We start from the raw sequence: 11,322 nt of genomic DNA, 5'->3' as shown, positions 1-11,322 counted from the left end.
TTTTTTCTTTTTTTCTCTCCACTTTCCCATTATACAGTAGCATTATAAAAGAAATAGGGAGAAATTTAATTTCAATACTTTTCCACATACAATGCGCTTGGGCCACCTTTAGTGCTGTGACTGTGTTATTTATTAAATATTGTGTGTCTCTGTGGCAAGCTGGCCTGAGTGGTGACGTCAGACCCAGAAGAAACACACACAGCACGGCGAGTGAAATGGTGAAGGCCCTTGCTTGCGCCGGTTTATTGCAAATAAAAAGTTTAAACAAAAAACACTTTGTAAAAGAAAACGGCACGTTGGCCAAAACAGACAGACAAACAAAACGAACACCAAACAAACACATACTGTGCTGGTACTCCAGCACGACATAGCAATTGCGTCTTTAATTTACTTTACTCCTCTCCACTCACCGAACACACAACCCTAGTGCTGTTCGACTCCAATTTTTTTGGAGTCAATTCCAGAATCGATTCTAATTTTGAGAATCGGTGGAATCGATCCCAGGAGTTGATTCCCAAAAGCTATTCCAGCCAATTCCGATTCCATAAAAAGCCATTCCAGCCGATTCCGATTCCATTGCCTTAAAAAAAGATATTCCTGTACACTTTTCTGTAAACAAGTATATATATATATATTATATATATATATATATATATATACAGTGCCTTGCAAAAGTATTCAGACCCCTGACCAATTCTCTCATATTACTGAATTACAAATGGTACATTGAAATTTCGTTCAGTTTGATATTTTATTTTAAAACACTGAAACTCAAAATCAATTATTGTAAGGTGACATTGGTTTTATGTTGGGAAATATTTTTAAGAAAAATAAAAAACTGAAATATCTTGCTTGCATAAGTATTCCCCCACACATAAATTTTTGGTAGAGCCACCTTTCGCTGCAATAACAGCTTTAAGTCTTTTGGGGTAAGTATGTACCAGCTTTGCACACAGTGTCGGAGTGATTTTGGCCCATTCTTCTTGGCAGATTTGCTCCAGGTTGTTCAGGTTGGTTGGACGACACTTGTGGACTGCAATTTTCAAATAGTGCCACAGATTCTCAATGGGATTGAGATCAGGACTTTGACTGGGCCACTGTAGGACATTCACCTTTTTGTTCTTGAGCCACTCCAATGTTGCTTTGGCCTTGTGCTTGGGATCATTGTCCTGCTGAAAGGTGAATTTCCTCCCAAGCTTCAGTTTTTTAGCTGACTGAAGCAGGTTCTCTTGCAGTATTTCCCTGTATTTTGCTCCATCCATTCTTCCTTCAATTTTAACAAGATACCCAGTCCCTGCTGATGAGAAGCATCCCCACAGCATGATGCTGCCACCACCATACTTCACTGTAGGGATGGTATGTCTTGAGGCATGGGCAGTGTTAGGTTTGTGCCACACATAGCGCTTTGAGTTTTGTCCAAAAAGCTCTATCTTGGTCTCATCTGACCACAAAACCTTTTCCCACATTGCAGCTGGGTCACTCTCATGCTTTCTGGCAAACTCCAGACGTGCTTTCAGATGGTACTTTTTGAGTAACGGCTTCTTTCTTGCCACCCTCCCATACAGGCCAGTGTTATGCAGAGCTCTTGATATGGTTGACTGGTGCACCATTACTCCACTCCCAGCCACTGAACTCTGTAGCTCCTTCAAAGTGATTGTTGGCCTCTCTGTGGCTTCTCTCACAAGTCTCCTTCTTGTTTGAGCGCTGAGTTTTGAGGGACAGCCTTTTCTTGGCAGTGCCTGGGTGGTGTGATGCAGCTTCCACTTCCTGATTATTGATCCAACTGTGCTCACTGGGATATCCAAACACTTGGATATTATTTTGTACCCTTTATTTTGTATTACTTTATCTCTTCTGTAGAATGCTCTTTGGTCTTCATTTTCCTTCAGATTCACAGCCTGACCAATGATCCTTCAACAGTGGGGTTTTTATCCAGAAAATGTGACAGCAACTTTAATGGTTAACAGGTGGAGGCCAATGGTAAGGTAATTGTGTCCTCGTTAGGGCAATTTCTTTCATCGGTGTAAACTGGGAGCTTCCACAGCACGGGTTGAATACTTATGCAAGCAAGATATTTCAGTTTTTTATTTTTCTTAAAAATATTTCCCAACATAAAACCAATGTCACCTTACAATAATTGATTTTGAGTTTCAGTGTTTTAAAATAAAATCAAACAGAACGAAATTTCAATGTACCATTTGTAATTCAGTAATATGAGAGAATTGGTCAGGGGTCTGAATACTTTTGCAAGGCACTGTATATATATATATATATATATATATATATATATATATATATATATATATATATATATATATATATATATATATATATTGGACATTTGGATATTGGACAAACAAAAGCATACTGTAGGCCGTGTGTTACGCCAAACTAAGTGCAGTCAAATCACACAGAGTATCCACTAGCTCTCGAATCCCTGATCTCCTTCCCACCAATGCCCTCACTCTCTTATATGCCCTCGTCCAATCCACACCCCCCAGTACATCACCCACCAATACCAAGCATGTACGATCTGCCCCACCTCCCATCCCTCGTTCTGCAGTGTCAATCCCTTTTTTCCTTGCAATGGGGGGCCCCTCCGTTCTGCAAGCTGAGCTAATGATAGGTGGAAATTCTCTTCCTTCTGGCATCACTGAACACCTGCAGTAGCAACTCTTGGCTCTGGGCCAAAGAACATTCGAGAACTCTGCCAACACACAATTATGTCCCGTTATAATAAAGTAGACCCCTGGGTTGTTACACAGTTCCCCCTTAGGGTCCCTAAAAACGATGTGGTGACCTGCGCTGCTATCAGGGTCTTGGCTGCCCAAGTCAGCCAGGACTCCATGCCTCTGCAGGTGGAGGTCTGTCGGGTCCAGGTGGAGGGGGACTCCCTGGTAAGGGAGAGCCGGGACTGAAGTGTGGCAGGGGAAGCAGGTGCTGCCGGGCTGGGCTGCACAGGGTCCCGTCCCCGGTAGGGGTGAGCCAATTATGATGGAGCACGACCTGACATACGCTCTAAAGGGGCGTTCACACCGAACGCGGTGTGGCAGTGCCACGCGGCAAAACAAAAGTTGACGCCATTGTTTTCAATGAAGACGGTCACACTGATGGGGGCACACAGCGGCGGAGGGAAGCGGCACTCAGAGTGACACGCAGAAGATAAAATATTTTCAACTTTCGCCTCGCCGCGCCGTTACGTATACCAACAGCAACCAATCAGGGGAAAGTAGGAGACTCCTTTGCGAGGAAGACCGACATGTTGCCTTCACCACAATCTCTGCATTTTGGGGGCTCACACCAATGGTACATTTTTTTGGCACGAGAGAGGCGGTAGTTGAAAATGCGCTGGAAGTTCCACTGCCTGTGGTACTCCCTGGCAGTCGCTTCCCAATCTTCTTTTTTCTGTATTCTCATGTACTCTGACACAATAGAGTCCCATATGGCCTTGCACACGTCAGTTACTATGCCAGCTGCTGTGGAAACATCGACATGGTAACTGAAGTCAATTGTGTGGTATGAGTCCCCTGTTGCCAAAGGGGCTGGAAATTTAGCCAGGTGATGGCATTCCTGAATGCTTTCATACAGGCAAGGCCCGCTACCAGCAACATGCCTGCAGAAGAACAGGATGAAGAGGGAGAGGAGGAGGAGGACAGCAACCCTGGCACTCTCGTCCATGAGATGGAAGAGGAGCACAGCGAGCTGGAGACCACCTCACATTCTCCCTCTTCACGATCACAGGTGCCGAGCCAGAAGAGGAGAAGGCAATCAGCTGGTCTCGACAGCTTCGAGGAGTCTCTTTTATCTGTCCACTCCCATCAACCGAAGCCCACAGATGAGGATGAAATGTTCCTTTTGAGTCTCCTCCCCAACATCAAGAAACTGCCTTGTGAAAAAAAAGTGTGCAACCAAGCTTAAAATCCACCAAATTCTGTTTGAAGCTGAATTTAATTAATTATTTTTAATAATATGTTTTGTGACAAATAAAGCATTGTCGTCTTTAATACCAATGAAAGATTCCTGTGAAAATTTTTTCATGCATATTGGACTTTACTATTGTTGGAGTATATACTTTATATGCATTTATATTTAATTTTGATCCCTAGTTGCTAATTGATTTTGGTAAGTTTGTGTGTGTGTGTGTGTGTGTGTGTGTGTGTGTGTGTGTGTGTGTGTGTGTGTGTGTGTGTGTGTGTATAGCAGACCTGGGACAAAATAGTTTAAATATTTTCAAATATTTCTCTGTAACACTATGTAAGCCTAATTGTTATCCTGAATTCAAAGCGGGTTAACCCCTGTTCTTGTAACTATTAAACCTGCTGCCATTAACAGAGCAATTTAAAATGTGTTTCCTATTTTACTCATATCTAAGTATTTTCAAATATTTTTACTTTGTAAAAAATGTTTTCAGTATTTTCCAATATTTACTTTGTGAACGATTTTGAGCAATGTCAGATAATATTACACATTTTTAATTATTATAGTTACAAATGAAATATTTTTAAATATATTTGTACAAGGTCAGATAGATATTATTATTATTTGTTTATTTAGCAGATAGGCGACTTACAGAGACTTGGGTGTGTGAACTATGCATCAGCTGCAGAGTCACTTACAATTACGTCTCACCTGAAAGACGGAGCACAAGGAGGTTAAGTGACTTGCTCAGGGTTACACAATGAGTCAGTGGCTGAGGTGGGATTTGAACCAGGGACCTTCTGGTTACAAGCCCTTTTCTTTAACCACTGGACCACACAGATAGATTGATTGATTGATTGATTTCATAGAATTATCAGAAACTCACCTGAGGCATATTGCGCAGCGCTCTGCTGGGCTGATAGCTTCTATATAATTAGTCTGCATTCTTGTAATGATTGGACCAGTTTTACTTGGGAGGCAATGGAACTGGGCATGATCAAGCCGAAAGTAGATCTGGAATCTATCCTCATCAAATCGGAGCTCCTGTATCAGCTGATGGTATTCGCCGTACTTTCTCCTTTGAGAATGTCATGGACCCACAATGTTTGTGTATTTTATTTTCTTTCTGCGGTAGAGCGGAGCACTCACAATTATCTTTTTTTCATTGCTGTTCATGATTGCAAATTAATTATCAGATTGTCAAAGGCGCTTATCTGAGTACCACTGATTATTGGTGAAAAAATTATAATGTTTCGTTCCTCATTACTTGAAATATTTAGCTTTGTATTTTCTATATTATTTGTTTATTTAGCAGACATATTTATCCAAGACGACTTACAGAGACTAGGGTGTGTGAACTATGCATCAGTTGCAGAGTCACTTACAACTATGTCTCACCCGAAAGATGGAGCACAAGGAGGTTAAGTAACTTGCTCAGGGTCACACAATGAGTCAGTGACTGAGGTGGGATTTGAACCGGGGACCTCTTGGTTACAAGCCCTTTTCTTTAACCACTGGACCACACAGCCTCCTAATATAAATATAAAAAAAGTTTTCCCTTCCCGCTGGCATTTACTGTTTGTTGCTTGGCAACCAAAAGTCACTGTACATACAGCCGTGACGTAACAACAGACCGCCCACTGACTTTCCCCTTGCTGCCTTCAGTGTGAACAGTGGTCTGCGGTGACACAGAGCGACGCGCAAGGAGGTGGCATGCGCATCGCGCTCGGTGTGAGTGCCCCTTAAGACCTGGCAAGGTCCTAGCCAGTGACTGTCCAGTTTGGGGCAGTGACCCCGCTTCCATTGGGGGCTATACACTCCCCTGCTGTGAAGTGCCTGCCCGTGCCCTGGTGTCGTAATTCCTTTTCTGCCGGCAGCCCACAGCATGCAACGGATTCTTGGCAAAGCTGTGGGCCACCTCCAGGCAGTCCTGCAATAACCTGGCATATTCTGGTTCGGGTGGTTTAGCGGAGGGGTCTGATGGCCGGCCAAACACCATCTCAGCCCAATGTTAAGAGCGCGGGTCTGCAGGTCGAGACCGCTGCTAGTAGCTCCCGCCAAGTCATGCAGTACTGCCGCTCCGCCTTGTTGACGGACCCACTGTATTAGCCATGACCCTCTCGCCGTCGGACCCTTGTTGGGACAATGCAGCTATGATCTCTTTATTGCTGGCATCCATGTCCAGGAGGAATGGTAGGCTGGGGTCCAGGAGGGAGAGCACCGAGGACTGTGTCAGCGCCTCCCGGAGTGTGGGTTGAAAGCAGCCTGCCATTCCTCCATCCATTCAAACGGTTATCCCTTTCACAGTAGTTGGTGCAGGGGAGCAGTGATGCTGGCGAAGTCTAGGACGCAAGACCCAGAAACCCTCGGAGTCGACGTTGGTCGGTGGGGATGGGCCACTCCCCAACGGCGGTCACCTTGTCCGGCTCTGTGCTTATTCCCTTTCGTTGCATGAAGCGCCACTTGTCAGGGTGCAGTTTGAGTCCAGCCGTGGTCTGGCTGTAGCACTCTCCACAGGGAGTCAAGGGCGGTCTGGAACGACACTCCATACACCAGCAGGGCACTGGGGCGTTGCACAGTTCGAATGGCATCACTCTGAACTGCCAGTCCCCTGCCTGTCAAATAGGCAGTCTTGGGTCTTACTGCTGGTGCAAGGGCTACTTACCAGTTGCCGCTCTAGAGATCCAGTGATGATAACCAAGTGGACCCTGCTACCAGGTCCAGGGACTCATCACTGCGGGTGAGGGGGTATGAATCCTTCTTAATCACCTCATTCAACCGTCTGTCGTCAGCGCAGAAGCACCACTCTCCATCCTTTTTGGGGACCATCACAATTGACGAAGTCCAGGGGCTGTCCAGGGGCTCAATCAGGCCTGCTTCTAGCATCTCTCTCAGCACCTTCTTGGCAGACTCCTGTCTGGTCAGGAGTAGGCGACAAGGCTGCAGCTTGATATATGTGGCCTCCCCCATATTGATGTTGTGCTGCACCAGGTGATTTCAGCCTGCTGATTTCAGCATGATTTCAGGACTGGGAACAAAATTGTTGCGGCATCCTCTCTTGCGCAATGGCGGTGGCTGGGCTGGACTGAGTGGGGGTTGATTGTTCGGCCAGGCCCAGGCTAGGCTGACATCACCCGGTGGGGCCGACGCCGGCCGACGCCGGCCCCGGAGTTTGGCTGGTTCCCCTGGGCTGCCGTTGGGAGGGATGGGTTCGCCTGTGTGTTGCGGCAGGCAGGCCGTTTGGCGGTGGCTCCCAATTGAGCTGGCTGGGTCACTGGCGGGTGTCCAAGTGGTGCTTGCTGGATCCCGTTTGCAAGTGTGGGTAGGGTCCAGGGGGTGTCGATTTGGACCCTTTGGTCGTGTAGGTTTGCGGCAGTGTCTGTTTGTCGGAGCCCGCCACCCCCTTAAAAACCGGCAGGTCGAACTTGCCCCTGCGGCTGGGGGCAGTGGCAGTTTCTAGTCATGCCATTCGGACTGTGTAATGCGCCTGCTCCCTTTGAGCGGCTGAGGGAGAAGGCACTGAACGGGATTCCACCACAGTGCTACCTGGTGTACTTGGACAACCTACTGGTGCACGGGCCAATATTCTCAGAGGCTCTACGCTCCCTGTGGGAGGTGTTGCAGCAAGTAGAGACGGCTGGTATGAAACTGTCCTTCCTCATCCGCACAGATCATGCTGCGTTGTAGTGGCTGTTGTTATTTCAGGAACCAGAGGGGCAGGTGGCACACTGAATCAAGCAGCTACAACCCTTCAATTACCGAATCCAGCACAGAGCCGGGACTCAACACAACAAAGCGGGTGCACTGTCCCGTCACCCCTGTACTGAGGAAGACTGCAGCCACTGCCAAGCGGGAGATCCGAGAGGAAGAGCTGGTTTGTGACCGAGCAGAGCGGGGGTAGGGACTGATTACAACACCAGACGGTTCAGGAGAGCCAGGCGACCACTGCGATCTGTAGTGAGCTGACGGTGCTCACAGCAGTGGAGTGAAGGCGGCAGCAGGACTGGGATGCTTATCTGCAGCCAATGCTGCACTGGCTGGAGAAGGCCGCTGTGGGACACTATAGCCCTGCAGTCGCCAACGACAAAGGCAATCTGGCAATCAGGGACGGGGTATTACAGCGAGGGTGGAAGGAGCCAGCAAAACGGGAGGTGAGGTGGCAGGTCGTTGTACCGCACTCCCTACAGATGGCGGTACTACAGGCTCATCATGGCACGCCGGGTTCAGGACACTTTGGGGCCGCCAAAACATTCAAGCAGCTCCAACAGGTGTTCTACTGTGGCCGCTGCCATCGGGACGTGGAGGATTTCTACAGGCACTGTGATGAGTGTGTTGTAAGGAAGGGACCACGCTCCACTGCAGCAGTTTCCAGCTGGGGAGCCCATGAGATGGATCGGGTCGATATCCTGGGCTCCTTTCCGTGTTCTGATCGGGGGAACTGCTACATTGTGGTAGGTATGAACTACTTCACAAAGTGGCCAGAGGCATATACAACCCCAGATCAAGAAGCAGAGACAGCGGCCGAAGTACTGCTGGAAGGCTTTTTCTGCCGGTTTAGAGTACCACAGGAGCTTCACTCGGACCCGGGTCTTTGCGGAGATGTGCCATCGCCTGGGGATACATAAGACTTGTACCACTCCGCTGCACCCCCAGAGAGACGAGCTTGTGGAGCAGTTTAACCGTACCCTCTCCGCCCAGTTGGCTATTGTCACCGCTAGAAAGACTGGGATGTACAGCTGCCCCTGGTCCTGTTATCCTGCGTACCGCCATGCAGGAGTCAACCAGCTGCACCCCTGCTTTGTTGATGCTCGGATGGGAGATCAGAACTCTGGCTGAGTTACTGATTAGCTGGCCACCCAATGCTGCAGAGGATACCCCAGGGCCTGAGTAAGCAAGGCACTTGCAAGATTGCCAGGACCCCACTCATTGCTTTGCCCGCGGCTAGTTGCAGGTACTATGACCTTTGGGTGAGGGGATGGCACTTTTCGGCCGGGGAGTTTGTGTGGGTTTATAACCCCCACCATAAGTGGGGATGCTGCCCCAAGCTGGATAGTGCTTGGGTGGGTCCTTGCCAGGTCCTGGAACGACTTGGGGATGTGACCTATTGGGTCCAGTTGCCACCTAGGGATTGGACGGTGGTGATCCATCGGGACTGGCTTGCCCCATATCGGGGGTGGCGCAGTGACAGCCTGGGGGCTGGACCCTCAGGCTCACCTTTGCCCAGAACCACCACATCGCCAGCTGGCTCTGATAGCCAGCAGTCTGCCGGGGACAGCCCGCAGCCACCATCCACGGTTGAGGGCACCCCAGCGGCTGTCCCTTTTCATCGCCACAACCCCACAGACGTCCACCTCACCGCCTCCGGGACAGTCAGTCTCCTCTGGGACGAGGAGAACTAAGGGGAGCTATGTAGTGGCGGGAGCAGGTGGACCGGCTTTGTCTGCGGCTGTATTGAATTCCAGAACTTTTAACTTGCAGGACTTGATTGCTTGCACCATGAACCATGAAGCAGCGTGCTGGGACTTGGAGCTGGATCAGTCAGTCTAGATGGTGGTCACCAGGTGCTGTTCATGTGGATAAAAGGGGATAAAAGAGGGTGCATCAGGTGAGTGTGTGTGGATTCAGAGAGTGGAGAATCGTGTGCTGTGAGCTGTGTTACTTGCTGTGAACCTGTTGCTGCAAATAAAGATCCTGCCAGCTATTGAACCGTGCTCTGTTGTCAAGACTGTATATACATATATAATTTAAAAAAAACAAACTTTAAAGTAATAGTACAGGTGGACAAAGTAGAACATAAATACAAAAGTATTTAGGACGTTTTGGACATAAGAGTCCTTCAGCAGCTAAAACGAAGGACTCTTATGTCTGAAACGTCCTATATACTTTTGTATGTATATTGTACTTTGTGCACCTTTACTTTTATTTACATGTTTTGGTTTATTTTTAATATTATACTGTGTATGCATTTAAATATATATTGTGACTTGCAACCTTATATCCTCATATTACCTTATTTTATTTATTTCATTATGCTCAAACAAGCTGTGTTGTTTGAACTCATAGATCCCTATATCAACAAAAACATAACTGCATGTGTTTCAAAGTAAAATACTCTGATAAAAATATGCAGCCTTTTATTTTCTTTCCTATTTTTAAGAAATTCGTTAAAGAATATCCCAATGTTTCTATATCTCTTGCCACAAGATGGCCCCATTAAGCCTCTTTAATCACAATTTCTATGATTGAAAAACTTGTGAAAAGTATGATTGGCTGTTTGCTCAAATTGCTTGTTTGTTTTACTTAAATGGCGATACAGTATGCACGTTTTTTTTTTTTTTTTTTACAAGTTGTTGCTGATTGTTGATACAGTTCCAAAGGTTAATCACAATCAGACCATGTGACCTAATACATATGCAATACACATCGATTTAGTGTTATGAAAGTGTAACCCTTATTAAAACTACAGTGCATGCAGGACCACACGGTTACGTAATGGGCAGCTAGGCTGCGTCTCCTCCTAAATATTAGTTTTGGTTTGAATGAATTACTGTGAATAAAACAACCTGTTTTTTTTAGCGTACTCTGCGTTGTGTTGTGTATTATTATTTGTTTGTCCCAGACCACAATCACTCTGGCTCAGACTCAGGTACAACAGAGTTTATTTTTGGCTCATCTCCTGCAAACGAAACCAAGTATAGCAGACAGACATCAGCACACTGTTGCACAGCCGGAGCCATTTTACAAACTAACTCCAGTATGCTGATGTAAATTACCCACATCTTACGATAAGGTTACCAGCAAAACACCTGAAAACTATTTATTACAATAATTTCAATCTTACTTTACTTGCCTAAGCCCTGAAATAACATTAGCAGCTAGTTGAACAGAATCGCACTAGCTGTATAATAATAAAGACTCAATTTTAAGAAAGAGCAGCAGAGATAAACATTACAAAAGTAATTTCAAGTTATGTTTCTCTAATAATTTCTTACATTTCGAAGTAAAATAACAAGTAAACAGATAATTATTCATTTGAACGTTAAGAGTGTAGCTCACCTGCAAACGAAACCAAGTATAGCAGACAGACATCAGCACACTGTTGCACAGCCGGAGCCATTTTACAAACTAACTCCAGTATGCTGATGTAAATTACCCACATGGAGAAGAAACAGGAAGTGTCCCAGAATTCCCTACCAGTTTGTAGTTTATTTGCTAACTTCTTAAACTAGCTGGCTACAAAAGCATAAAAAGAAATGTAGAAACTTGATTTAAAAAAAAAAAAAAACTTGATATACCATGCTCATTTTCCACATAAATAGGAGAGGAACAGTTAAATGCATTTTCAGCTCACAGTTTTAAAAAGTACTATAATATTTTAAATAATTTAAGGATGGAAGTTTGATG

General features: G+C 46.1%; 1 long non-coding RNA gene across 1 annotated transcript; it reads right to left on the bottom strand.

The window, feature by feature from the left end:
* Positions 1 to 4,117: 4,117 nt before the first annotated feature.
* Positions 4,118 to 11,150, bottom strand: LOC131737675 (uncharacterized). The gene is made up of 2 exons (XR_009329307.1): positions 10,975 to 11,150; positions 4,118 to 9,482 (listed from the first exon to the last, which is right to left on the bottom strand). It is a non-coding gene; the product is annotated as an uncharacterized LOC131737675 (long non-coding RNA).
* Positions 11,151 to 11,322: the final 172 nt, after the last annotated feature.

Source organism: Acipenser ruthenus, chromosome 1 (assembly GCF_902713425.1).
Source record: "Acipenser ruthenus chromosome 1, fAciRut3.2 maternal haplotype, whole genome shotgun sequence".
NCBI lineage: Eukaryota > Metazoa > Chordata > Actinopteri > Acipenseriformes > Acipenseridae > Acipenser > Acipenser ruthenus.
Note: the sequence above shows the minus strand (reverse complement) of the source record. Positions and strands in the feature narration are given on the sequence as shown.